The 27,227-nt window shown below is 42.8% G+C and overlaps 16 non-coding genes across 16 annotated transcripts; all 16 read left to right on the top strand.

The window, feature by feature from the left end:
* The first annotated feature begins 209 nt into the window (after nt 1-209).
* On the top strand, nt 210-293 carry TRNAL-UAA (transfer RNA leucine (anticodon UAA)). The gene has a single exon. It is a non-coding gene; the product is annotated as a tRNA-Leu (tRNA).
* Nucleotides 294-1,855: 1,562 nt separating this feature from the next.
* Nucleotides 1,856-1,939, top strand: TRNAL-UAA (transfer RNA leucine (anticodon UAA)). Its single transcript has one exon. It is a non-coding gene; the product is annotated as a tRNA-Leu (tRNA).
* A 1,564-nt stretch (nt 1,940-3,503) lies between these two features.
* Nucleotides 3,504-3,587, top strand: TRNAL-UAA (transfer RNA leucine (anticodon UAA)). Its single transcript has one exon. It is a non-coding gene; the product is annotated as a tRNA-Leu (tRNA).
* A 612-nt stretch (nt 3,588-4,199) lies between these two features.
* TRNAL-UAA (transfer RNA leucine (anticodon UAA)) lies at nt 4,200-4,283 on the top strand. Its single transcript has one exon. It is a non-coding gene; the product is annotated as a tRNA-Leu (tRNA).
* Nucleotides 4,284-4,435: 152 nt separating this feature from the next.
* TRNAL-UAG (transfer RNA leucine (anticodon UAG)) lies at nt 4,436-4,519 on the top strand. The gene has a single exon. It is a non-coding gene; the product is annotated as a tRNA-Leu (tRNA).
* An 842-nt stretch (nt 4,520-5,361) lies between these two features.
* On the top strand, nt 5,362-5,445 carry TRNAL-UAA (transfer RNA leucine (anticodon UAA)). Its single transcript has one exon. It is a non-coding gene; the product is annotated as a tRNA-Leu (tRNA).
* Nucleotides 5,446-6,061: 616 nt separating this feature from the next.
* TRNAT-UGU (transfer RNA threonine (anticodon UGU)) lies at nt 6,062-6,145 on the top strand. Its single transcript has one exon. It is a non-coding gene; the product is annotated as a tRNA-Thr (tRNA).
* Nucleotides 6,146-10,766: 4,621 nt separating this feature from the next.
* On the top strand, nt 10,767-10,850 carry TRNAL-UAA (transfer RNA leucine (anticodon UAA)). The gene has a single exon. It is a non-coding gene; the product is annotated as a tRNA-Leu (tRNA).
* Nucleotides 10,851-11,002: 152 nt separating this feature from the next.
* On the top strand, nt 11,003-11,086 carry TRNAL-UAG (transfer RNA leucine (anticodon UAG)). Its single transcript has one exon. It is a non-coding gene; the product is annotated as a tRNA-Leu (tRNA).
* A 3,850-nt stretch (nt 11,087-14,936) lies between these two features.
* Nucleotides 14,937-15,020, top strand: TRNAL-UAA (transfer RNA leucine (anticodon UAA)). Its single transcript has one exon. It is a non-coding gene; the product is annotated as a tRNA-Leu (tRNA).
* A 616-nt stretch (nt 15,021-15,636) lies between these two features.
* TRNAT-UGU (transfer RNA threonine (anticodon UGU)) lies at nt 15,637-15,720 on the top strand. Its single transcript has one exon. It is a non-coding gene; the product is annotated as a tRNA-Thr (tRNA).
* Nucleotides 15,721-16,572: 852 nt separating this feature from the next.
* TRNAF-AAA (transfer RNA phenylalanine (anticodon AAA)) lies at nt 16,573-16,656 on the top strand. The gene has a single exon. It is a non-coding gene; the product is annotated as a tRNA-Phe (tRNA).
* Nucleotides 16,657-19,397: 2,741 nt separating this feature from the next.
* On the top strand, nt 19,398-19,481 carry TRNAL-UAA (transfer RNA leucine (anticodon UAA)). The gene has a single exon. It is a non-coding gene; the product is annotated as a tRNA-Leu (tRNA).
* A 361-nt stretch (nt 19,482-19,842) lies between these two features.
* TRNAL-UAA (transfer RNA leucine (anticodon UAA)) lies at nt 19,843-19,926 on the top strand. The gene has a single exon. It is a non-coding gene; the product is annotated as a tRNA-Leu (tRNA).
* A 153-nt stretch (nt 19,927-20,079) lies between these two features.
* TRNAL-UAG (transfer RNA leucine (anticodon UAG)) lies at nt 20,080-20,163 on the top strand. The gene has a single exon. It is a non-coding gene; the product is annotated as a tRNA-Leu (tRNA).
* A 379-nt stretch (nt 20,164-20,542) lies between these two features.
* TRNAT-UGU (transfer RNA threonine (anticodon UGU)) lies at nt 20,543-20,626 on the top strand. Its single transcript has one exon. It is a non-coding gene; the product is annotated as a tRNA-Thr (tRNA).
* Nucleotides 20,627-27,227: the final 6,601 nt, after the last annotated feature.

Here is a 27,227-nt window from a genome sequence, read left to right as displayed (position 1 = left end):
CATATTTAAGCTCTGATCCGCGTATGAGGGTGTGGGTTCGAACCCCTCTTCTGACAACGATTTGTTTTACTTTAATAACATGTATCTCATGCTCAGGAAAGGCTTCTCTAGTATGGCAACAAGTGAGTAGCTTTATGGAGCATAGAATTCCGAGAGGTATTTCGGGGTGGTACTATAGCTTCATTTTCAAGGAAAACGTTTAAAAGCGTGTCAGGATGGCCGAGTGGTCTAAGGCGTCAGATTTAAGCTCTGATCCTCGTATGAGGGCGTGGGTTCGAACCCCACTTCTGACAACGATTTGTTTTACTTTAATAACATGTATCTCATGCTCAGGAATGGCTTCTCTAGTATGGCAACATGTGAGTAGCTTTATGGAGCATAGAATTCCTAGAGGTATTTCGGGGTGGTACTAAGCTTCATTTTCAAGGAAAACGTTTAAGAGCGTGTCAGGATGGCCGAGTGGTCTAAGGCGTCAGATTTAAGCTCTGATCCTCGTATGATGGCGTGGGTTCGAACCCCACGTCTGACAACGATTTGTTTTACTTTAATAACATGTATCTCATGCTCAGGAAAGGCTTCTCTAGTATGGCAACAAGTGAGTACCTAAATTTATGGAGCATAGAATTACGAGGGGTATTTCGGGGTGGTACTATAGCTTCTTTTCACGGAAAATGTTCAAAATCGTGTCAGGAAGGCCGAGTGGTCTAAGGCGTCAGATTTAACCTCTGATCCGCGTGTGAGGGTGTGGGTTCGAACCCCTCTTCTGACAACGATTTGATTCATTTTAATTACATGGATCTCATGATCAGAAAAGGCAACAAAATTGTAGCTCTATGGAGCATAGAGTTCCGAGAGGTATTTTGGTGTTGTAATATAGCTACATTTTCAAGGAAAACCTTGAAAAGCGTGTCAGGATGGCTGAGTGGTCTAAGGCGTCAGATTTAAGCTCTGATCCTCGTATGAGGGCGTGGGTTCGAACCCTTCTTCTGACAACGATTTGATTCATTTTAATAACATGTATTTCATGATCAGAAAAGGCTTCTCTAGTATGGCAACAAGTGAGTAGCTCTATGGAGCATAGAGTTCCGAGAGGTATTTTGGTGTTGTACTATAGTTAAATGTTCAAGGAAAACGTTTCAAAGCGTGTCAGTATGGCCGAGTGGTCTAAGGAGTCAGATTTAAGCGCTGATCCTCGTATGAGGGCGTGGGTTCGAACCGCACTTCTGACTACGATTTGTTTTACTTTAAACACATATGTATCTCATGCTCAGGAAAGGCTTCTCTAATATGGCTACATGTGAGTAGCTTTATGGAGCATAGAATTCCTGGAGGTATTTCGGGGTGGTACTATAGCTTCATTTTCAAGGAAAACGTATAAGCGTGTCAGGATGGCCGAGTGGTCTAAGGCGTCAGATTTAAGCTCTGAGCCTCGTATGAGGGCGTGGGTTCGAACCCCACTTGGACAACGATTTGTTTTACTTTAATAACATGTATCTCATGCTCAGGAAAGGCTTCTCCAGTATGGCAACAAGTGAGTAGCTTTATGGAGCATAGAATTCCGAGAGGTATTTCGGGGTGGTACTATAGCTTCATTTTCAAGGAAAACGTTTAAACGATTGTCAGGATGGCCGAGTGGTCTAAGGCGTCATATTTAAGCTCTGATCCGCGTATGAGGGTGTGGGTTCGAACCCCTCTTCTGACAACGATTTGTTTTACTTTAATAACATGTATCTCATGCTCAGGAAAGGCTTCTCTAGTATGGCAACAAGTGAGTAGCTTTATGGAGCATAGAATTCCGAGAGGTATTTCGGGGTGGTACTATAGCTTCATTTTCAAGGAAAACGTTTAAAAGCGTGTCAGGATGGCCGAGTGGTCTAAGGCGTCAGATTTAAGCTCTGATCCTCGTATGAGGGCGTGGGTTCGAACCCCACTTCTGACAACGATTTGTTTTTATTTAATAACATGTATCTCATGCTCAGGAATGGCTTCTCTAGTATGGCAACATGTGAGTAGCTTTATGGAGCATAGAATTCCTAGAGGTATTTCGGGGTGGTACTATAGCTTCGTTTCAAGGAAAACGTTTAAGAGCGTGTCAGGATGGCCGAGTGGTCTAAGGCGTCAGATTTAAGCTCTGATCCTCGTATGATGGCGTGGGTTCGAACCCCACGTCTGACAACGATTTGTTTTACTTTAATAACATGTATCTCATGCTCAGGAAAGGCTTCTCTAGTATGGCAACAAGTGAGTACCTAAATTTATGGAGCATAGAATTACGAGGGGTATTTCGGGGTGGTACTATAGCTTCTTTTCACGGAAAATGTTCAAAATCGTGTCAGGAAGGCCGAGTGGTCTAAGGCGTCAGATTTAACCTCTGATCCGCGTGTGAGGGTGTGGGTTCGAACCCCTCTTCTGACAACGATTTGATTCATTTTAATTACATGGATCTCATGATCAGAAAAGGCAACAAAATTGTAGCTCTATGGAGCATAGAGTTCCGAGAGGTATTTTGGTGTTGTAATATAGCTACATTTTCAAGGAAAACCTTGAAAAGCGTGTCAGGATGGCTGAGTGGTCTAAGGCGTCAGATTTAAGCTCTGATCCTCGTATGAGGGCGTGGGTTCGAACCCTTCTTCTGACAACGATTTGATTCATTTTAATAACATGTATTTCATGATCAGAAAAGGCTTCTCTAGTATGGCAACAAGTGAGTAGCTCTATGGAGCATAGAGTTCCGAGAGGTATTTTGGTGTTGTACTATAGTTAAATGTTCAAGGAAAACGTTTCAAAGCGTGTCAGTATGGCCGAGTGGTCTAAGGAGTCAGATTTAAGCGCTGATCCTCGTATGAGGGCGTGGGTTCGAACCGCACTTCTGACTACGATTTGTTTTACTTTAAACACATATGTATCTCATGCTCAGGAAAGGCTTCTCTAATATGGCTACATGTGAGTAGCTTTATGGAGCATAGAATTCCTGGAGGTATTTCGGGGTGGTACTATAGCTTCATTTTCAAGGAAAACGTGTAAAAGCGTGTCAGGATGGCCGAGTGGTCTAAGGCGTCAGATTTAAGCTCTGAGCCTCGTATGAGGGCGTGGGTTCGAACCCCACTTGGACAACGATTTGTTTTACTTTAATAACATGTATCTCATGCTCAGGAAAGGCTTCTCCAGTATGGCAACAAGTGAGTAGCTTTATGGAGCATAGAATTCCGAGAGGTATTTCGGGGTGGTACTATAGCTTCATTTTCAAGGAAAACGTTTAAACGATTGTCAGGATGGCCGAGTGGTCTAAGGCGTCATATTTAAGCTCTGATCCGCGTATGAGGGTGTGGGTTCGAACCCCTCTTCTGACAACGATTTGTTTTACTTTAATAACATGTATCTCATGCTCAGGAAAGGCTTCTCTAGTATGGCAACAAGTGAGTAGCTTTATGGAGCATAGAATTCCGAGAGGTATTTCGGGGTGGTACTATAGCTTCATTTTCAAGGAAAACGTTTAAAAGCGTGTCAGGATGGCCGAGTGGTCTAAGGCGTCAGATTTAAGCTCTGATCCTCGTATGAGGGCGTGGGTTCGAACCCCACTTCTGACAACGATTTGTTTTACTTTAATAACATGTATCTCATGCTCAGGAATGGCTTCTCTAGTATGGCAACATGTGAGTAGCTTTATGGAGCATAGAATTCCTAGAGGTATTTCGGGGTGGTACTATAGCTTCATTTTCAAGGAAAACGTTTAAAAGCGTGTCAGGATGGCCGAGTGGTCTAAGGCGTCAGATTTAAGCTCTGATCCTCGTATGATGGCGTGGGTTCGAGCCCCACGTCTGACAACGATTTGTTTTACTTTAATAACATGTATCTCATGCTCAGGAAAGGCTTCTCTAGTATGGCAACAGGTGAGTAGCTTTATGGAGCATAGAATTCCGAGAGGTATTTCGGGGTGGTACTATAGCTTCATTTTCAAGGAAAACGTTTAACAGCGTGTCAGAATGGCCGAGTGGTCTAAGGCGTCAGATTTAAGCTCTGATCCGCGTATGAGGGTGTGGGTTCGAACCCCTCTTCTGACAACGATTTGTTTCATTTTAATTACATGGATCTCATGATCAGAATAGGCAACAAAAGTGTAGCTCTATGGAGCAGAGAGTTCCGAGAGGTATATTGGTGTTGTAATATAGCTACATTTCAAGGAAAACGTTTAAAAGCGTGTCAGGATGGCCGAGTGGTCTAAGGCGTCAGATTTAAGCTCTGATCCTCGTATGAGGGCGTGGGTTCGAACCCCACTTCTGACAACGATTTGTTCACTTTAATAACTTGTATCTCATGCTCAGGAAAAGCCTCTCTAGTATGGCAACAAGTGAGTAGCTTTATGGAGCATAGAATTCCGAGAGGTATTTCGGGGTGGTACTATAGCTTCATTTTCACGGAAAACGTTCAAAATCGTGTCAGGATGGCCGAGTGGTCTAAGGCGTCAGATTTAGGCTCTGATCCGCGTATGAGGGTGCCGGTTCGAACCCCTCTTCTGACAACGATTTGATTCATTTTAATTACATTTCTGATCTCATGATCAGAAAAGGCAACAAATGTGTAGCTCTGTTGAGCATAGAATTCCGAGAGGTATTTTGGTGTTGTAATATAGCTACATTTTCAAGGAAAACTTTGAAAAGCGTGTCAGGATGGCCGAGTGGTCTGTGGCGTCAGATTTGTGCTCTGATCCTCGTATGAGGGAGTGGGTTCGAACCGCACTTCTGACAACGATTTGTTTTACTTTAATAACATGTATCTCATGCTCAGGAAAGGCTTCTCTAGTATGGCAACAAGTGAGTACCTAAATTTATGGAGCATAGAATTACGAGGGGTATTTCGGGGTGGTACTATAGCTTCTTTTCACGGAAAATGTTCAAAATCGTGTCAGGAAGGCCGAGTGGTCTAAGGCGTCAGATTTAAGCTCTGATCCGCGTATGAGGGTGTGGGTTCGAACCCCTCTTCTGACAACGATTTGTTTTACTTTAATAACATGTATCTCATGCTCAGGAAAGGCTTCTCTAGTATGGCAACAAGTGAGTAGCTTTATGGAGCATAGAATTCCGAGAGGAATTTCGGGGTGGTACTATAGCTTCAATTTCTCAAAAAACGTTCAAAATCGAGTCAGGAAGGCCGAGTGGTCTAAGGCGTCAGATTTAAGCTCTGATCCTCGTATAAGGGCGTGGGTTCGAACTCCTCTTCTGACAACGATTTGTTTCATTTTAATAACATGTCTCTCATGATCAGAAAAGGCTACAAAAGTGTAGCTCTGTGGAGCATAGAATTCCGAGAGGTATTTCGGGGTGGTACTATAGCTTCATTTTCAAGGAAAACGTTTAAAAGCGTGTCAGGATGGCCGAGTGGTCTAAGGCGTCAGATTTAAGCTCTGATCCTCGTAAGACGGCGTGGGTTCGAACCCCACTTCTGACAACGATTTGTTTTACTTTAATAACATGTATCTCATGCTCAGGAAAGGCTTCTCTAGTATGGCAACAAGTGAGTAGCTTTATGGAGCATGGAATTCCGAGAGGTATTTCGGGGTGGTACTATAGCTTCATTTTCACGGAAAACGTTCAAAATCGTGTCAGGATGGCCGAGTGGTCTAAAGCGTCAGATTTAGGCTCTGATCCGCGTATGAGGGTGCCGGTTCGAACCCCTCTTCTGACAACGATTTGATTCATTTTAATTACATTTCTGATCTCATGATCAGAAAAGGCAACAAATGTGTAGCTCTGTTGAGCATAGAATTCCGAGAGGTATTTTGGTGTTGTACTATAGCTAAATGTTCAAGGAAAACGTTTAAGAGCGTGTCAGGATGGCCGAGTGGTATAAGGCGTCAGATTTAAGCTCTGATCCTCGTATGAGTGCTTGGGTTCGAACTCCACTTCTGACAACGATTTGTTTAATTTTAATAACTTGTATCTCATGATCAGAAAAGGCTTCTCTAGTATGGCAACAAGTGAGTAGCTCTATGACGCATAGAGTTCCGAGAGGTATTTTGGTGTTGTAATATAGCTACATTTTCAAGGAAAACTTTGAAAAGCGTGTCAGGATGGCCGAGTGGTCTATGGCGTCAGATTTGTGCTCTGATCCTCGTATGAGGGAGTGGGTTCGAACCGCACTTCTGACAACGATTTGTTTTACTTTAATAACATGTATCTCATGCTCAGGAAAGGCTTCTCTAGTATGGCAACAAGTGAGTAGCTTTATGGAGCATAGAATTCCGAGAGGTATTTCGCGGTGGTACTATAGCTTCAATTTCACGGAAAACGTTCAAAATCGTGTCAGGAAGGCCGAGTGGTCTAAGGCGTCAGATTTAAGCTCTGATCCTCGTATGAGGGCGTGGGTTCGAACCCCTCATCTGACAACGATTTGTTTCATTTTAATAACATGTATCTCATGACCAGAAAAGGCTTCTCTAGTATGGCAACAAGTGAGTAGCTCTATGGAGCATAGAGTTCCGAGAGGTATTTTGGTGTTGTAATATAGCTACATTTTCAAGGAAAACTTTGAAAAGCGTGTCAGGACGGCCGAGTGGTCTAAGGCGTCAGATTTAAGCTCTGATCCTCGTATGAGGTCGTGGGTTCGAACCGCATTTCTGACAACGATTTGTTTTACTTTAATAACATATGTATCTCATGCTCAGGAAAGGCTTCTCTAGTATGGCAACAAGTAAGTAGCTCTATGGAGCATAGAATTCCAAGAGGTGTTTCGGGGTGGTACTATAGCTTCATTTTAACGGAAAACGTTAAAAATCGTGTCAGGAAGGCCGAGTGGTCTAAGGCGTCAGATTTAAGCTCTGATCCTCGCATGAGGGCGTGGGTTCGAACCCCTCTTCTGACAACGATTTGTTTCATTTTAATAACATGTATCTCATGATCAGAAATGGCTTCTCTAGTATGGCAACAAGTGAGTAGCTCTATGGAGCATATAATTCCGAGAGGTGTTTCGGGGTTGTACTAAAGCTTCATTTTCAAGGAACACGGTTAAAAGCGTGTCAGGATGGCCGAGTGGTCTAAGGCGTCAGATTTAAGCTCTGATCCGCGTATGAGGGTGTCGGTTCGAACCCCTCTTCTGACAACGATTTGTTTCATTTTAATTACATGGATCTCATGATCAGAAAAGGCAACAAAAGTGTAGCTCTATGGAGCATAGAGTTCCGAGAGGTATTTTGGTGTTGTAATATAGCTACATTTTCAAGGAAAACCGTGAAAAGCGTGTCAGGATGGCCGAGTGGTCTTAGGTGTCAGATTTAAGCTCTGATCCTCGTATGAGGGCGTGGGTTCGAACCGCACTTCTGACAACGATTTGTTTTACTTTAATAACATGTATCTCATGCTCAGGAAAGGCTTCTCTAGTATGGCAACATGTGAGTAGCTCTATGGAGCATAGAGTTCCGAGAGGTATTTTTGTGTTGTACTATAGGTACATTTTCAAGGAAAACGTTGGAAAGCGTGTCAGGATGGCCGAGTGGTCTAAGGCGTCAGATTTAAGCTAAAATCCTCGTATGAGGGCGTGGGTTCGAACCCCACTTCTGACAACGATTTGTTTTACTTTAATAACATGTATCTCATGCTCAGGAAAGGCTTCTCTAGTATGGCAACAAGTGAGTAGCTCTATGGAGCATAGAATTCCGAGAGGTATTTTGGTGTTGTAATATAGCTTCATTTTCACGGAAAACGTTCAAAATCGTGTCAGGACGGCCGAGTGGTCTAAGGCGTCAGATTTAAGCTCTGATCCTCGTATGAGGTCGTGGGTTCGAACCGCATTTCTGACAACGATTTGTTTTACTTTAATAACATATGTATCTCATGCTCAGGAAAGGCTTCTCTAGTATGGCAACAAGTGAGTAGCTCTATGGAGCATAGAATTCCAAGAGGTGTTTCGGGGTGGTACTATAGCTTCATTTTAACGGAAAACGTTAAAAATCGTGTCAGGAAGGCCGAGTGGTCTAAGGCGTCAGATTTAAGCTCTGATCCTCGCATGAGGGCGTGGGTTCGAACCCCTCTTCTGACAACGATTTGTTTCATTTTAATAACATGTATCTCATGATCAGAAAAGGCTTCTCTAGTATGGCAACAAGTGAGTAGCTCTATGGAGCATATAATTCCGAGAGGTGTTTCGGGGTTGTACTAAAGCTTCATTTTCAAGGAACACGGTTAAAAGCGTGTCAGGATGGCCGAGTGGTCTAAGGCGTCAGATTTAAGCTCTGATCCGCGTATGAGGGTGTCGGTTCGAACCCCTCTTCTGACAACGATTTGTTTCATTTTAATTACATGGATCTCATGATCAGAAAAGGCAACAAAAGTGTAGCTCTATGGAGCATAGAGTTCCGAGAGGTATTTTGGTGTTGTAATATAGCTACATTTTCAAGGAAAACCGTGAAAAGCGTGTCAGGATGGCCGAGTGGTCTTAGGTGTCAGATTTAAGCTCTGATCCTCGTATGAGGGCGTGGGTTCGAACCGCACTTCTGACAACGATTTGTTTTACTTTAATAACATGTATCTCATGCTCAGGAAAGGCTTCTCTAGTATGGCAACATGTGAGTAGCTCTATGGAGCATAGAGTTCCGAGAGGTATTTTTGTGTTGTACTATAGGTACATTTTCAAGGAAAACGTTGGAAAGCGTGTCAGGATGGCCGAGTGGTCTAAGGCGTCAGATTTAAGCTAAAATCCTCGTATGAGGGCGTGGGTTCGAACCCCACTTCTGACAACGATTTGTTTTACTTTAATAACATGTATCTCATGCTCAGGAAAGGCTTCTCTAGTATGGCAACAAGTGAGTAGCTCTATGGAGCATAGAATTCCGAGAGGTATTTTGGTGTTGTAATATAGCTTCATTTTCACGGAAAACGTTCAAAATCGTGTCAGGACGGCCGAGTGGTCTAAGGCGTCAGATTTAAGCTCTGATCCTCGTATGAGGTCGTGGGTTCGAACCGCATTTCTGACAACGATTTGTTTTACTTTAATAACATATGTATCTCATGCTCAGGAAAGGCTTCTCTAGTATGGCAACAAGTGAGTAGCTCTATGGAGCATAGAGTTCCGAGAGGTATTTTTGTGTTGTACTATAGGTACATTTTCAAGGAAAACGTTGGAAAGCGTGTCAGGATGGCCGAGTGGTCTAAGGCGTCAGATTTAAGCTAAAATCCTCGTATGAGGGCGTGGGTTCGAACCCCACTTCTGACAACGATTTGTTTTACTTTAATAACATGTATCTCATGCTCAGGAAAGGCTTCTCTAGTATGGCAACAAGTGAGTAGCTCTATGGAGCATAGAATTCCGAGAGGTATTTTGGTGTTGTAATATAGCTTCAATTTCACGGAAAACGTTCAAAATCGTGTCAGGACGGCCGAGTGGTCTAAGGCGTCAGATTTAAGCTCTGATCCTCGTATGAGATCGTGGGTTCGAACCGCATTTCTGACAACGATTTGTTTTACTTTAATAACATATGTATCTCATGCTCAGGAAAGGCTTCTCTAGTATGGCAACAAGTGAGTAGCTCTATGGAGCATAGAATTCCAAGAGGTGTTTCGGGGTGGTACTATAGCTTCATTTTAACGGAAAACGTTAAAAATCGTGTCAGGAAGGCCGAGTGGTCTAAGGCGTCAGATTTAAGCTCTGATCCTCGCATGAGGGCGTGGGTTCGAACCCCTCTTCTGACAACGATTTGTTTCATTTTAATAACATGTATCTCATGATCAGAAAAGGCTTCTCAAGTATGGCAACAAGTGAGTAGCTTTATGGAGCATAGAATTCCGAGAGGTATTTCGGGGTGGTACTATAGCTTCATTTTCAAGGAAAACGTTTAAAAGCGTGTCAGGATGGCCGAGTGGTCTAAGGCGTCAGATTTAAGCTCTGATCCTCGTATGATGGCGTGGGTTCGAACCCCACGTCTGACAACGATTTGTTTTACTTTAATAACATGTATCTCATGCTCAGGAAAGGCTTCTCTAGTATGGCAACAGGTGAGTAGCTTTATGGAGCATAGAATTCCGAGAGGTATTTCGGGGTGGTACTATAGCTTCATTTTCAAGGAAAACGTTTAACAGCGTGTCAGAATGGCCGAGTGGTCTAAGGCGTCAGATTTAAGCTCTGATCCTCGTATGATGGCGTGGGTTCGAACCCCACGTCTGACAACGATTTGTTTTACTTTAATAACATGTATCTCATGCTCAGGAATGGCTTCTCTAGTATGGCAACATGTGAGTAGCTTTATGGAGCATAGAATTCCTAGAGGTATTTCGGGGTGGTACTATAGCTTCATTTTCAAGGAAAACGTTTAAAAGCGTGTCAGGATGGCCGAGTGGTCTAAGGCGTCAGATTTAAGCTCTGATCCTCGTATGATGGCGTGGGTTCGAACCCCACGTCTGACAACGATTTGTTTTACTTTAATAACATGTATCTCATGCTCAGGAAAGGCTTCTCTAGTATGGCAACAGGTGAGTAGCTTTATGGAGCATAGAATTCCGAGAGGTATTTCGGGGTGGTACTATAGCTTCATTTTCAAGGAAAACGTTTAACAGCGTGTCAGAATGGCCGAGTGGTCTAAGGCGTCAGATTTAAGCTCTGATCCGCGTATGAGGGTGTGGGTTCGAACCCCTCTTCTGACAACGATTTGTTTCATTTTAATTACATGGATCTCATGATCAGAATAGGCAACAAAAGTGTAGCTCTATGGAGCAGAGAGTTCCGAGAGGTATTTTGGTGTTGTAATATAGCTACATTTCAAGGAAAACGTTTAAAAGCGTGTCAGGATGGCCGAGTGGTCTAAGGCGTCAGATTTAAGCTCTGATCCTCGTATGAGGGCGTGGGTTCGAACCCCACTTCTGACAACGATTTGTTCACTTTAATAACTTGTATCTCATGCTCAGGAAAAGCCTCTCTAGTATGGCAACAAGTGAGTAGCTTTATGGAGCATAGAATTCCGAGAGGTATTTCGGGGTGGTACTATAGCTTCATTTTCACGGAAAACGTTCAAAATCGTGTCAGGATGGCCGAGTGGTCTAAGGCGTCAGATTTAGGCTCTGATCCGCGTATGAGGGTGCCGGTTCGAACCCCTCTTCTGACAACGATTTGATTCATTTTAATTACATTTCTGATCTCATGATCAGAAAAGGCAACAAATGTGTAGCTCTGTTGAGCATAGAATTCCGAGAGGTATTTTGGTGTTGTAATATAGCTACATTTTCAAGGAAAACTTTGAAAAGCGTGTCAGGATGGCCGAGTGGTCTGTGGCGTCAGATTTGTGCTCTGATCCTCGTATGAGGGAGTGGGTTCGAACCGCACTTCTGACAACGATTTGTTTTACTTTAATAACATGTATCTCATGCTCAGGAAAGGCTTCTCTAGTATGGCAACAAGTGAGTACCTAAATTTATGGAGCATAGAATTACGAGGGGTATTTCGGGGTGGTACTATAGCTTCTTTTCACGGAAAATGTTCAAAATCGTGTCAGGAAGGCCGAGTGGTCTAAGGCGTCAGATTTAAGCTCTGATCCGCGTATGAGGGTGTGGGTTCGAACCCCTCTTCTGACAACGATTTGTTTTACTTTAATAACATGTATCTCATGCTCAGGAAAGGCTTCTCTAGTATGGCAACAAGTGAGTAGCTTTATGGAGCATAGAATTCCGAGAGGTATTTCGGGGTGGTACTATAGCTTCAATTTCTCAAAAAACGTTCAAAATCGAGTCAGGAAGGCCGAGTGGTCTAAGGCGTCAGATTTAAGCTCTGATCCTCGTATAAGGGCGTGGGTTCGAACTCCTCTTCTGACAACGATTTGTTTCATTTTAATAACATGTCTCTCATGATCAGAAAAGGCTACAAAAGTGTAGCTCTGTGGTAGAGGTGGGAGCCCGCAGTCAAATCTTTGGGTTATCCGTAAAAAACCCAACCCACCCGCGGGTGGATATGGGTGGGTAGAAAAAATTAGCGGGTGGGTATTTCGGGTCTTTTTAGCTGAACATATGTTGCGGGTACCACGTTAGAGGGTGGGTGCTACGGCTACCCAAAATGAAGCGTGTCACATTTCAATAGGACTTTGACGTCATTTTTTGCCTATTGGGGCTCCTCAGTCTACAAATTCTTTACTCAAAACAAAAAAGTTCTTATCAATGGGATGTGTTTTAACTCTTTTAACTACCCCATCTAAACATTAGTATGGTATCTTGTCAGTAGCCGAGATAGCCACCAATTATTTGAGCTCGTGTAATGTGCATGTTTTAAGCGAATGTATCATTTTGCATTACTTAAATTTCATTAACGTATACGTTGTCAGCTTGAGCGACCGCGGTAGTTGTGGTGTCTGTAGGCATGTCGCGAGCACCGGATTTGACTAAGTTGACTAAAAATGACCTTAAGCTATTGATCGAAAACAATTCTGAAACTAGTCGTGTCTCATTTAATGTAAACGAAAGGGGAAAATCGGTGGTTTGGACCTCCTTCGATGTCATTTTCGTGGACGGTAAAGCGGCGGGGTTCGTTCGATGTGTAAAATGTAGTTCAATACTGTCGTGGGACGCAAAGAATGGAACCCACTCCTTGTTAAACCACGTTCAGTCATGCGAAAGGCAGCACCAAATTGTCCGACGCGTCTCGACTTCATCTAGCGTTATTGTCTCAGATGTGCCGCGAAAACCTATCTCAGACCTTGCGAAAGATGACATAAACCAAACTGTCGTAATTGGATTAGCACAAGATCTACGACCACTTTATAGTGTAGAATCGAAAGGCTTCTTACGTATCGTGCAAGCCTTCTCAGACTTTGGAGCTCGCCATGGACACGTTGACGTAAAAAACATCTTGCAACATCGTAAAACGCTAAAAGACAAACATCTCAACTCTGTAGTATCCCATTTGAAAGGTAACATCATGACATCCTTGCAGGGGTCACTGTCCTACCCACGATTCTCATTTACAACGGATATGTGGACCGATCAATACAAACAACGGCACTTTTTATCCCTGAGTATACACTTCATTGATCATACATTTACCTTAAAGAACAGCCTTCTAGCCGTAGAAGAGTTCCCAGATGAAAAGAAATCCACTATAAATATTCGAGGTGAATGTACAAGGATTTTGCAAAGTTATTTTCCCTCTGACGACGCGAGTACAATTATGGATCATTCTACTGCGGTTACCGATGGTGGGTCAAATATGGTTGGAGTTTTCCCACGTCGCTTACCATGTCAATGTCACGTTCTGAATTTGGTGCTTGAGCACTCGTTTAAAGACAAAGCCCTTACCGAACATTTCCCAGCTATTAAGAGCTCGATTGATGGTGTGAAAGCGTTAGTTACTTACTTTAAAAAGGCCGGGTTAAATTCTAAGCTCCCTTATACTTTGAAACAAGACGTCACCACGCGTTGGAACAGCAAATTGATTATGCTCGAGTCATACCAGAAACTGTCCCTACCGGTCAAAGAAATACTTCTAAAAATGCATCAGTTGCATAGAATTACGGGCATCGACGATGACCTGGTTACTGAACTAGTAACAATGTTACGCCACTTTCGAACGTGTTCAGAGAAGCTCAGCGCCGATAAATGCCCAACAATTAACATTGTGGTTATTTGTTACGAAGTCCTACGAGATGAATTATCTCCTAAGGCCGACGATTCAAGAATGTTTGCCAACTTCAAAACATCGGTCCAAGGATGGTTCGACAAGTACTGCCAATCGGATCCCATATACTACGCTGCTTGCATGTTACACCCAAAGTAAAATTCTGAATTCGTTTAATTAAAGGAATCGACAATTGAATACCCGGGGTGACCTATTGAAGCTTGTGTGCGAGTTTTCGTAGGGTTAGCAGTGCACCCTACGAAAACTCGTGCATGGTTAGTAGAGCTCTATGTGATGGAAGGTAAGCTTCAATAGGCCCCGCCCACGGATATACAATTGTCGATCCCTTTAAGTGACCCACAATTACATTTAAGCGTTGTCCGTTATGTTATGCGTTCTTCGCCAAGTCTTCAGTTAAATTGTGGGTTTTATGGTTTTGAATTAGTACTGATTCCACAGTTTCGAGTTTAGATATAAAAAGTTGCAGTTTACTAGTGAAGAAATACGCGAAGCAGCTAAAAAGTTACTAAGAAACTGGATGGATATAGTAACGCCTACTAGTGACATCACGGAGCGCCTCACCTCCATGGCAAAGCAGGATGAAGGTCCACCATCAAAAATGCCCCGAACTTTCCTTGAGAAATTCGAAGATCACGAAGACGAAGACGAAGACGAAGACGAGCTTACCATTTATATTGGACATTCGCTACCACGTTCAGGTTTTCCACCCTAAGTTCAATGTGTCATATAACGAAACAATGATATTACTTTGTCCCTATTAAACAGATGTGGCGGAATTTGATCTCCTGGAATTCTGGAAGAAATCGTTACAATTTCCGACACTACGCAAAGTTGCGTCTTGGGTTTTAGCTATTCCGGCCTCGGAGGCCACAGAAGAAAGAACCTTTTCCAGCACAGGAACAATTTTAAGCCCTAGAAGAACCGAGCTTCATAGCGCGACAATGTCCGATATGACTTTTGTACATAACAATTACCATAATTACTACATTGATCAAAATAAATAAGTACAGGTACTGAATAGTCTAAGAGTATAATTTTCACCTTTCAAGTGCCCTACTAGAACGATGTATATACTTTTGTGTTTACCCATGGTTACCTATGGATAACCCATGGGTGGGTAATCCTTTCAGCGGGTGTACCCGGGCGGGTACGGGTAGGGTTTTTAGTCTTGCGGGTTTGGGTGGGTAATTTCATCATGGGCTAAATAATGCGGGCGGGTACTGGCATATTTGTGGTGAGCGGGTGCCCAACTCTACTCTGTGGAGCATAGAATTCCGAGAGGTATTTCGGGGTGGTACTATAGCTTCATTTTCAAGGAAAACGTTTAAAAGCGTGTCAGGATGGCCGAGTGGTCTAAGGCGTCAGATTTAAGCTCTGATCCTCGTAAGACGGCGTGGGTTCGAACCCCACTTCTGACAACGATTTGTTTTACTTTAATAACATGTATCTCATGCTCAGGAAAGGCTTCTCTAGTATGGCAACAAGTGAGTAGCTTTATGGAGCATGGAATTCCGAGAGGTATTTCGGGGTGGTACTATAGCTTCATTTTCACGGAAAACGTTCAAAATCGTGTCAGGATGGCCGAGTGGTCTAAAGCGTCAGATTTAGGCTCTGATCCGCGTATGAGGGTGCCGGTTCGAACCCCTCTTCTGACAACGATTTGATTCATTTTAATTACATTTCTGATCTCATGATCAGAAAAGGCAACAAATGTGTAGCTCTGTTGAGCATAGAATTCCGAGAGGTATTTTGGTGTTGTACTATAGCTAAATGTTCAAGGAAAACGTTTAAGAGCGTGTCAGGATGGCCGAGTGGTATAAGGCGTCAGATTTAAGCTCTGATCCTCGTATGAGTGCTTGGGTTCGAACTCCACTTCTGACAACGATTTGTTTAATTTTAATAACTTGTATCTCATGATCAGAAAAGGCTTCTCTAGTATGGCAACAAGTGAGTAGCTCTATGACGCATAGAGTTCCGAGAGGTATTTTGGTGTTGTAATATAGCTACATTTTCAAGGAAAACTTTGAAAAGCGTGTCAGGATGGCCGAGTGGTCTATGGCGTCAGATTTGTGCTCTGATCCTCGTATGAGGGAGTGGGTTCGAACCGCACTTCTGACAACGATTTGTTTTACTTTAATAACATGTATCTCATGCTCAGGAAAGGCTTCTCTAGTATGGCAACAAGTGAGTAGCTTTATGGAGCATAGAATTCCGAGAGGTATTTCGCGGTGGTACTATAGCTTCAATTTCACGGAAAACGTTCAAAATCGTGTCAGGAAGGCCGAGTGGTCTAAGGCGTCAGATTTAAGCTCTGATCCTCGTATGAGGGCGTGGGTTCGAACCCCTCATCTGACAACGATTTGTTTCATTTTAATAACATGTATCTCATGACCAGAAAAGGCTTCTCTAGTATGGCAACAAGTGAGTAGCTCTATGGAGCATAGAGTTCCGAGAGGTATTTTGGTGTTGTAATATAGCTACATTTTCAAGGAAAACTTTGAAAAGCGTGTCAGGACGGCCGAGTGGTCTAAGGCGTCAGATTTAAGCTCTGATCCTCGTATGAGGTCGTGGGTTCGAACCGCATTTCTGACAACGATTTGTTTTACTTTAATAACATATGTATCTCATGCTCAGGAAAGGCTTCTCTAGTATGGCAACAAGTAAGTAGCTCTATGGAGCATAGAATTCCAAGAGGTGTTTCGGGGTTGTACTAAAGCTTCATTTTCAAGGAACACGGTTAAAAGCGTGTCAGGATGGCCGAGTGGTCTAAGGCGTCAGATTTAAGCTCTGATCCGCGTATGAGGGTGTCGGTTCGAACCCCTCTTCTGACAACGATTTGTTTCATTTTAATTACATGGATCTCATGATCAGAAAAGGCAACAAAAGTGTAGCTCTATGGAGCATAGAGTTCCGAGAGGTATTTTGGTGTTGTAATATAGCTACATTTTCAAGGAAAACCGTGAAAAGCGTGTCAGGATGGCCGAGTGGTCTTAGGTGTCAGATTAAAGCTCTGATCCTCGTATGAGGGCGTGGGTTCGAACCGCACTTCTGACAACGATTTGTTTTACTTTAATAACATGTATCTCATGCTCAGGAAAGGCTTCTCTAGTATGGCAACATGTGAGTAGCTCTATGGAGCATAGAGTTCCGAGAGGTATTTTTGTGTTGTACTATAGGTACATTTTCAAGGAAAACGTTGGAAAGCGTGTCAGGATGGCCGAGTGGTCTAAGGCGTCAGATTTAAGCTAAAATCCTCGTATGAGGGCGTGGGTTCGAACCCCACTTCTGACAACGATTTGTTTTACTTTAATAACATGTATCTCATGCTCAGGAAAGGCTTCTCTAGTATGGCAACAAGTGAGTAGCTCTATGGAGCATAGAATTCCGAGAGGTATTTTGGTGTTGTAATATAGCTTCATTTTCACGGAAAACGTTCAAAATCGTGTCAGGACGGCCGAGTGGTCTAAGGCGTCAGATTTAAGCTCTGATCCTCGTATGAGGTCGTGGGTTCGAACCGCATTTCTGACAACGATTTGTTTTACTTTAATAACATATGTATCTCATGCTCAGGAAAGGCTTCTCTAGTATGGCAACAAGTGAGTAGCTCTATGGAGCATAGAATTCCAAGAGGTGTTTCGGGGTGGTACTATAGCTTCATTTTAACGGAAAACGTTAAAAATCGTGTCAGGAAGGCCGAGTGGTCTAAGGCGTCAGATTTAAGCTCTGATCCTCGCATGAGGGCGTGGGTTCGAACCCCTCTTCTGACAACGATTTGTTTCATTTTAATAACATGTATCTCATGATCAGAAAAGGCTTCTCTAGTATGGCAACAAGTGAGTAGCTCTATGGAGCATATAATTCCGAGAGGTGTTTCGGGGTTGTACTAAAGCTTCATTTTCAAGGAACACGGTTAAAAGCGTGTCAGGATGGCCGAGTGGTCTTAGGCGTCAGATTTAAGCTCTGATCCGCGTATGAGGGTGTCGGTTCGAACCCCTCTTCTGACAACGATTTGTTTCATTTTAATTACATGGATCTCATGATCAGAAAAGGCAACAAAAGTGTAGCTCTATGGAGCATAGAGTTCCGAGAGGTATTTTGGTGTTGTAATATAGCTACATTTTCAAGGAAAACCGTGAAAAGCGTGTCAGGATGGCCGAGTGGTCTTAGGTGTCAGATTTAAGCTCTGATCCTCGTATGAGGGCGTGGGTTCGAACCGCACTTCTGACAACGATTTGTTTTACTTTAATAACATGTATCTCATGCTCAGGAAAGGCTTCTCTAGTATGGCAACATGTGAGTAGCTCTATGGAGCATAGAGTTCCGAGAGGTATTTTTGTGTTGTACTATAGGTACATTTTCAAGGAAAACGTTGGAAAGCGTGTCAGGATGGCCGAGTGGTCTAAGGCGTCAGATTTAAGCTAAAATCCTCGTATGAGGGCGTGGGTTCGAACCCCACTTCTGACAACGATTTGTTTTACTTTAATAACATGTATCTCATGCTCAGGAAAGGCTTCTCTAGTATGGCAACAAGTGAGTAGCTCTATGGAGCATAGAATTCCGAGAGGTATTTTGGTGTTGTAATATAGCTTCATTTTCACGGAAAACGTTCAAAATCGTGTCAGGACGGCCGAGTGGTCTAAGGCGTCAGATTTAAGCTCTGATCCTCGTATGAGGTCGTGGGTTCGAACCGCATTTCTGACAACGATTTGTTTTACTTTAATAACATATGTATCTCATGCTCAGGAAAGGCTTCTCTAGTATGGCAACAAGTGAGTAGCTCTATGGAGCATAGAGTTCCGAGAGGTATTTTTGTGTTGTACTATAGGTACATTTTCAAGGAAAACGTTGGAAAGCGTGTCAGGATGGCCGAGTGGTCTAAGGCGTCAGATTTAAGCTAAAATCCTCGTATGAGGGCGTGGGTTCGAACCCAACTTCTGACAACGATTTGTTTTACTTTAATAACATGTATCTCATGCTCAGGAAAGGCTTCTCTAGTATGGCAACAAAAGAGTAGCTCTATGGAGCATAGAGTTCCGAGAGGTATTTTGGTGTTGTAATATAGCTACATTTTCAAGGAAAACCTTGAAAAGCGTGTCAGGATGGCCGAGTGGTCTAATGTGTCAGATTTAAGCTCTGATCCTCGTATGAGGGCGTGGGTTCGAACCGCACTTCTGACAACGATTTGTTTTACTTTAATAACATATGTATCTCATGCTCAGGAAAGGCCTCTCTAGTATGGCAACAAGTGAGTAGCTCTATGGAGCATATAATTCCGAGAGGTGTTTCGGGGTTGTACTAAAGCTTCATTTTCACGGAACACGGTTAAAAGCGTGTCAGGATGGCCGAGTGGTCTAAGGCGTCAGATTTAAGCTCTGATCCGCGTATGAGGGTGCCGGTTCGAACCCCTCTTCTGACAACGATTTGATTCATTTTAATTACATTTCTGATCTCATGATCAGAAAAGGCAACAAATGTGTAGCTCTGTTGAGCATAGATTTCCGAGAGGTATTTTGGTGTTGTAATATAGCTACATTTTCAAGGAAAACTTTGAAAAGCGTGTCAGGATGGCCGAGTAGTCTATGGCGTCAGATTTGTGCTCTGATCCTCGTATGAGGGAGTGGGTTCGAACCGCACTTCTGACAACGATTTGTTTTACTTTAATAACATGTATCTCATGCTCAGGAAAGGCTTCTCTAGTATGGCAACAAGTGAGTAGCTTTATGGAGCATAGAATTCCGAGAGGTATTTCGCGGTGGTACTATAGGTTCAATTTCTCAAAAAACGTTCAAAATCGTGTCAGGAAGGCCGAGTGGTCTAAGGCGTCAGATTTAAGCTCTGATCCTCATATGAGGGCGTGGGTTCGAACCCCACTTCTGACAACGATTTTTTCCATTTTAATAACATGTCTCTCATGATCAGAAAAGGCAACAAAAGTGTAGCTCTGTGGAGCATAGAATTCCGAGAGGTATTTTGGTGTTGTACTATAGCTAAATGTTCAAGGAAAATGTTAAAAGTGTGTCAGGATGGCCGAGTGGTCTGAGGCGTCAGATTTAAGCTCTGATCCTCGTATGAGGGCGTGGGTTCGAACTCCTCTTCTGACAACGATTTGTTTCATTTTAATAACATGTCTCTCATGATCAGAAAAGGCAACAAAAGTGTAGCTCTGTGGAGCATAGAATTCCGAGAGGTATTTCGGGGTGGTACTATAGCTTCATTTTCAAGGAAAACGTTTAAAAGCGTGTCAGGATGGCCGAGTGGTCTAAGGCGTCAGATTTAAGCTCTGATCCTCGTAAGACGGCGTGGGTTCGAACCCCACTTCTGACAACGATTTGTTTTACTTTAATAACATGTATCTCATGCTCAGGAAAGGCTTCTCTAGTATGGCAACAAGGGAGTAGCTTTATGGAGCATAGAATTCCGAGAGGTATTTCGGGGTGGTACTATAGCTTCATTTTCACGGAAAACGTCCAAAATCGTGTCAGGATGGCCGAGTGGTCTAAGGCGTCAGATTTAGGCTCTGATCCGCGTATGAGGGTGCCGGTTCGAACCCCTCTTCTGACAACGATTTGATTCATTTTAATTACATTTCTGATCTCATGATCAGAAAAGGCAACAAATGTGTAGCTCTGTTGAGCATAGAATTCCGAGAGGTATTTTGGTGTTGTACTATAGCTAAATGTTCAAGGAAAACGTTTAAGAGCGTGTCAGGATGGCCGAGTGGTATAAGGCGTCAGATTTAAGCTCTGATCCTCGTATGAGTGCGTGGGTTCGAACTCCACTTCTGACAACGATTTGTTTAATTTTAATAACTTGTATCTCATGATCAGAAAAGGCTTCTCTAGTATGGAAACAAGTGAGTAGCTCTATGACGCATATAGTTCCGAGAGGTATTTTGGTGTTGTAATATAGCTACATTTTCAAGGAAAACTTTGAAAAGCGTGTCAGGATGGCCGAGTGGTCTATGGCGTCAGATTTGTGCTCTGATCCTCGTATGAGGGAGTGGGTTCGAACCGCACTTCTGACAACGATTTGTTTTACTTTAATAACATGTATCTCATGCTCAGGAAAGGCTTCTCTAGTATGGCAACAAGTGAGTAGCTTTATGGAGCATAGAATTCCGAGAGGTATTTCGCGGTGGTACTATAGCTTCAATTTCACGGAAAACGTTCAAAATCGTGTCAGGAAGGCCGAGTGGTCTAAGGCGTCAGATTTAAGCTCTGATCCTCGTATGAGGGCGTGGGTTCGAACCCCACTTCTGACAACGATTTTTTCCATTTTAATAACATGTCTCTCATGATCAGAAAAGACAACAAAAGTGTAGCTCTGTGGAGCATAGAATTCCGAGAGGTATTTTGGTGTTGTACTATAGCTAAATGTTCAAGGAAAATGTTAAAAGCGTGTCAGGATGGCCGAGTGGTCTAAGGCGTCAGATTTAAGCTCTGATCCTCGTATGAGGGCGTGGGTTCGAACTCCTCTTCTGACAACGATTTGTTTCATTTTAATAACTTATATCTCATGCTCAGGAAAGGCCTCTCTAGTATGGCAACACGTGAGTAGCTTTATGGAGCATAGAATTCCGAGAGGTGTTTCGGGGTTGTACTATAGCTTCATTTTCACGGAAAACGTTCAATAGCGTATCTATGACTAAGGTAAAATTCGGCCACGTGGATGTACCGCTGACCACTAAGTTTCAGTTGGAATTGAGGGCATGGGATAATTTAAAATCTTATAGCAAAGAATTAGGTGTCCCTCAATACCTTAATTGTATTGACAACATGCAAATATTTTCCGTAATTAGGACAGCTACCACGTCGCCACTAGTGTGAGGTTCATAAAGATATCCTCAACAATAGCGTTAATTCTATAGCCTTCATCCTGAAAATTCATTTGGCATTGAATATGTGCAGCATTGCTTCAAACATTTTTTCTGATGTACTATTTACCATAGAAAAATAAAATAATTCTTCCACAAATTCTTTATCTTCATTTTCACCACAATCCGTAGATTCTAAATGTTTTTCATGCGGCAATGCTTTGCTGTACGTTTTCTATTATTAACATATATTAAATGAAATGATATGTTATGTAATTATATACATATCATTGTTTCATACAATTCCATGTCGGAGATTTTCATTGCTGGTCATGTTTTGCACAACTGATTCTTGTAAATTAATATTAAGAACCTCAGTGTCTTTGAGAGTTCTATTTTTTGGAGTTTCTAAAATCTTCCAATCCGTGAAGTGATCACCACACACGACATCATATTGCTGTGGAGACCAATCTGTTATCTTAATTGCCTTCAAGCAGTTTCGGAAACGAACTGAATTTTTTCAGGAAACCTTAAGTATAATCACGTTTTTAATTTTAAGGGAAAATATTTTTTTGGCATTATTTACTCTTCATACCTATGCCAAGACCCTTTTTTTTCTTTCCGTGTTTTTACACATTGATACGACACATTTTCCACCCATACTGTTTCATGACTTTTTCATTTCAAAGAAGTAAAGCCTGTACATAAGGAACTAACAGTTGAACACAAGGTGCAGTAACAGGAAAACATTTAGCCGGAGCTCCATGTTCTGCTCTGGCTCCTCATGAAAAAGGTAGACCGCAGTGCAAACCTCCATCAGTTGCCTCAGCATGCACTCCGCAAGGACTCAATATTCGATTCTCCGGATCCTTGAATGCTACACCTCCTAAACTCCCAAGCGAATGTTCAGTGATGCCAAACTAAACTTTCTCTTCTAAGCTTGATAATAAAACCAAAGTCCTCCAGACCCAAAACTACCTAGGTTGTTTATCTGTGGAATCTGGGGCATCTTCTTTTTCTCTTACTAAACTCGACTGGCTATAAGTTGAAGGTTCTGCAGAGGGTTCGAAAACTATGGTAATTTTGGGAAAAGGTAAGTTACGCCGTAATTTAACGCGTAAAGTTCCGTCAAATAAATATTATTAATAGTTTTTAAGCTAAATAATGAAAAACGTTTTAATCTAGAGTTACACAACGATGCTTTTTGCAATGCGCCATGCTATTACGAATATGATCCTATGATAACATAAGCCTAACGAAATACACAGCCTCCTTTTTTTCCTCCATATGTACTCTAGTGCACGGGCGTGCGGCTTTATGCACCAGGGAGAGTTCGGCGGGGAGGCGACGGAGCCAACTCAGCGGCCCGATCTATGCCCAGCGTGGCGAGTGCCACACAAGTGACGCGGACCACGGCGGCGTGGCCAGCGGTGGTAAGCGAAAGTAGCCCGTCAAGGGTAACCGAGCGGGCCAACGAGCGAAGCGGGTGGCGGACCGGGGCGGTCGCCGGAAACGTAAGCGGGCAGTCCAGCAGTAGAAGAGCGGCGTCCCCCGGAGTTCCGCACGAGGTATAGAGAGCATCCACGGCAAGTCCAAAACTATGGAAGACCGCAGAGTGGGGACTCGATCGCAATGTAGGCCAGCGAGAAGGGATTTCCCGTGTTGTCCGAGGCGCAAAAAAGGACCGCGTGGCTCCATGAAGTTGGGCGATGGTGGTAGAGGAGGCGGCCGCCAGGATCGGCGGACCAGGCCGAGGCCCAGACACAGAGAGCAGTAGCCCGAAGGACGATGTTTGTCTTGGACGCGGTATATGGGAACGAGGCGGTAATGGTCGGCGGAAGGGAAACCAGAGTCAGGTGGGCGAGCCGGTCAGTGGCCTCGATACCAGGATCCCCACGTGGCTGGGAGTCCAGAGGAATCGGACCGTGCGCCGGGCGCGAGGGAAAAGGTCGATTATTCCGATAACCAAGTTGTACGAAGCTCGGGAAAAGTGCAGGAGAGCGAGAGCGGAATGAGAGTCCTAGCAAATTAGGAGAGGCAGCGAGCTGAATCGAAGGAACCGTCTGTGAAAAGGACAAAGTGGTCCGGTGAGAGGGTTCAAATCAGTCCCCGAAGCGGTGAGCGAGTTAAACCAAAGGATAGGTCCCACGCGGGCGAGAAAGATAATTAGCCTGGACGGTGAAAGGGGCAAGGCAGGTGCACGAGGCGCGTGGTAAATGCGGGTGACGGCGAAGTTCGTTTAATAGCCACGAGACATTATGATAGACGTACATGAGGCTGGTTGCACGGAGGACAAGCGGCCGACGAGGATGAGGATGAAGACCACTGAATAGGCGGAGAGCAAGATGCTGAACCAGTATTGGGAACAAGGGTACCATGAGAGAGATGTTTTTTTACCGGGTTGGCCCCCAAACAGGAGACGAAGGGCCAACCGCTCCGTATTGTGGCTGGGGTGGCAATCCGGTGGCCTGGGTCCATCGTTTTCCTGGTTCCACAATATAATGGGTATATCCATTATAAATGCGGCTTATAAATATTACCCCCAGCCGGAATAGTTCCAAGAAAAAAAGCATTAATATCTTCGGGATGAACCCTATCGTAAAAGATCATTGTTGGGCCAAAGCTGAAGCAGTCATCCTGTAGCATAGCGCATTACCGATAAGGATCCCAAAATACAGACCGATGAAAAAATAGCGAGGGCATTGGTAGTAGAAAACTCACACAGTACGTGAAGAAACCAAGTCATTTAATGAAAAAGTCCATGCTAAATAGGGAATATAACTGTGCCACTAATGAGCCTAAGCTTGTCGTTATATGAAATAAAACCATGTCTATTAGGGTACTATAAATCGAGACTAAGTGCGAATGGATGCATTAGGCCCGAGTTAGGCTTAACAAAAGTACCGAAACACGCAAGAGTTATTACGCAAAGTTTAATAAGAGTCCCCTTATGGGCCACGAATAGTAACGAGCCCTAAAACAGTAACTCAGCTACAACATACATCGTGATATGTTTAATATTATCAAGACAATAAAAAGATGCGTTACATTTCGTGGAGATAATTTCTGATTTATTCCTCTTTCATTGCCGTTCCTGACTGTTGTATTACAACTAAACTTGTGACCGGCGTCGCGACCGTTTATCATGGGAATTATTCACCTCTGCCACCCGATTCAATAACTGCCTTTCCTTCCGCTGCCGTCGCTTTTTTATCCTAACCGAATCTAGGGAAGCAAGGTTCAAGGGCACGAAACTATAGCGCCCTCTCTCGGCCGTTACATTATAACCAGGTGGGTTCTTCTCGTGTTGGCATGGAGTGTTTTGCTTACAAACTCTGCTGATTTGGCCATGTCAGTCACGTTTGAAACGGCAGGCAGAGTCCGTATGGGTGTTCGCACCGCAGCAAAAACAGTCAAAGCGACCTGATGGTGAGACAGGACGCTTTACTTTTATTTACACTGGCTTCCAGCGCGGGTCTACCACGATCAAATTAGAAAATAAGAGTGAGATAAAAGACCCTTCCAATGAAGAGGCTAGCGCCATATATACTTTTGTTTTACAAACATAACATGGCTAAATAACAGGACTTGTGCGAATAGTGGTTTTTCAAACCGAATCGAATACGAATCGAATAGTATTCGAAATCCGAATCAGGTACTCGTTCAAACGAATATTACTCGTTTTTCATAAAATCTAATTCGAGTATTCGTTTTTTTCAAAACGAGTACTCGAAAAATCGATTACTTGGTTTAACCAGACGAATATTCGATTCAAAACGATTAATCGTTTTCAAAACAGACCTAGCAGTGCTAGTTTTTTTCAAATCGAGTACTCAAAACTTTGATTACTCGGTTTATTCTACGATTATTATTTTCAAAACGTTTAATCGTTAAGTAATTACTCATAGCATTCTACAAAACATTGTACTTTCCGCATAGAATGGAATTCTTCAATTCTCTCTGGCTCCCAGGCTAAGACCACGGAAGTGTATTGTAGAACGAATACTGACTCGTAGCTTCCCCTCTGCTAAAAAAGCTAGACCTTATTTGTCCATAAAACGGGGTATAAATTTTGACCCTCCCTCCGATACGAGACGAGCCCTTGTAAACATGAAAGATGGCCCTGAGCCATTGACGTTGAGGATTGTTAAGCCTCAATTTTTGTGTATCGTAGGGATGTCAAATTCCCGAAAAAAAAAACTGGTTTTCGGTTAACCGATTAATTTAAATGGCCGGTTTAACCGCTCCAAAAAACTGGACAAAAAACCGGTTGTCAGAAACCGGTTTTTATCCGGCCGTTCATGATAGATGTTTAACTATGCTTTACTCCAACATAGACTCGAAGACCGAATATTAGTACGAGTAGGTAGTTTCAATAATATTAATCTAATAATCTAATAATCTAAGCTTAGATTATTATTATTATTATTAGTTTACTCAACTCAAGTTGGCTCATCTAGATGAGTCAAAAAGTTGTATCTGCGGGAAAAGGCCTTAAGTTAACTCGACAGTTGGCAATTTTGATATCCATCCGAGACAGAAAACACAACAATAATTAACCATGAAATCAAAATGAAATGGCTTAACTAAGATAACTTGACAGTTGGCAATTTTGAAATCAATAAATAAATAAATATGACAGTTTGAAATCAAGAGTAAGGCTTGTATCTCTTTCTTGATTGGCTGCGTTCAGCGAGAAAACCGACTTTGTAAAAAGGACCATAGCCCACTCGATTCGCGTTCACGGACGCTGCGCTGCTCGCGCTATAGCAATGACCTTTAGCGTGAGCAGCTTGCGTCGTGATGCGCGCGATCGAGTGGGCTATGAAAGGACGAGCAATATTTTTTATAAAGTTAAACTGACATGCAGTTTTTGCAAAACTTCAAATCCCAAAACAAGAGGGTATTTTGCTGCCAATGTTACAAATACTTCTTCTTTGACTTCTTTATCCCGAATATCCAAGCGAAAATAGACTATAGTAGTCTCCAGAATATCATTTCCTTGATTGTTTGAAGAACGCATCACCGGACTCCAGTCTGACATTTTTTGACTAAAATACAAGAATTTAAAATTAATATTATGTTGTATAATTGTAATAAAAAATTCAGAACTTACGGTGATTTATACGGGGAGATTGGGGACATGCTGGAAGTTTGATCGTTAGATTTACAAGTTTGGGCCCATGGTCTTTATGTCAACTAAAAAAAATAATTAATCATATTAAATGATTCATTAATAATTTTGAATTTAAAATTACAGGTTGTAGTTCAAAGTAAAGACTCCATTTCTTTTGACACAAAAAGTTTTCTCAGAGCCCCGCAAATCCTTGCTATAATTCCAAGCATGGTATTGTGCGTATATTGCACTCCTAAAATCGAAACACGCAGTCCCTAGCTTAAGTTGGTGAAAAACTTTCACGAGTATATCTTCCTTCACGCCACTGTATACATGTATATAATTTGGTCCGGCGTGTCTTGATGTTTCAAGAAAATGAACCGCTTAATGTCCTTTGGCCATAAACGTTTTGGACCGATAATACGCTCCATTTCTAGCATAGGGTTTTTAGTGTGTTCGCCATTGTTTGTAGCCATATTTCGGCTAAACCAAATTAAAATTTCATCTTCCAAGTTTAAATTAATAGCATTGAGTTTACGAAGCTCAATCTCGAAGGTTTCGGTGCAGAAATGGGTAGAGGCACTAGAACTTGTAGAAATTTCACAACGGCTTTCAGGGAGCGGCTGGCGGAGAGTAGAGATCATAGCCCGAAGGCTGGTTAAGTGTGACTCCAAAGATTGAAATTTGCCCGAATAA

The sequence above is a fragment of the Phalangium opilio genome, unplaced genomic scaffold (genome assembly GCF_054372755.1).
Source record: "Phalangium opilio isolate 3A_F unplaced genomic scaffold, DU_Popi_V2 ptg000021l_1, whole genome shotgun sequence".
In the NCBI taxonomy this organism is placed as follows: Eukaryota; Metazoa; Arthropoda; class Arachnida; order Opiliones; family Phalangiidae; genus Phalangium; species Phalangium opilio.
Note: the sequence above shows the minus strand (reverse complement) of the source record. Positions and strands in the feature narration are given on the sequence as shown.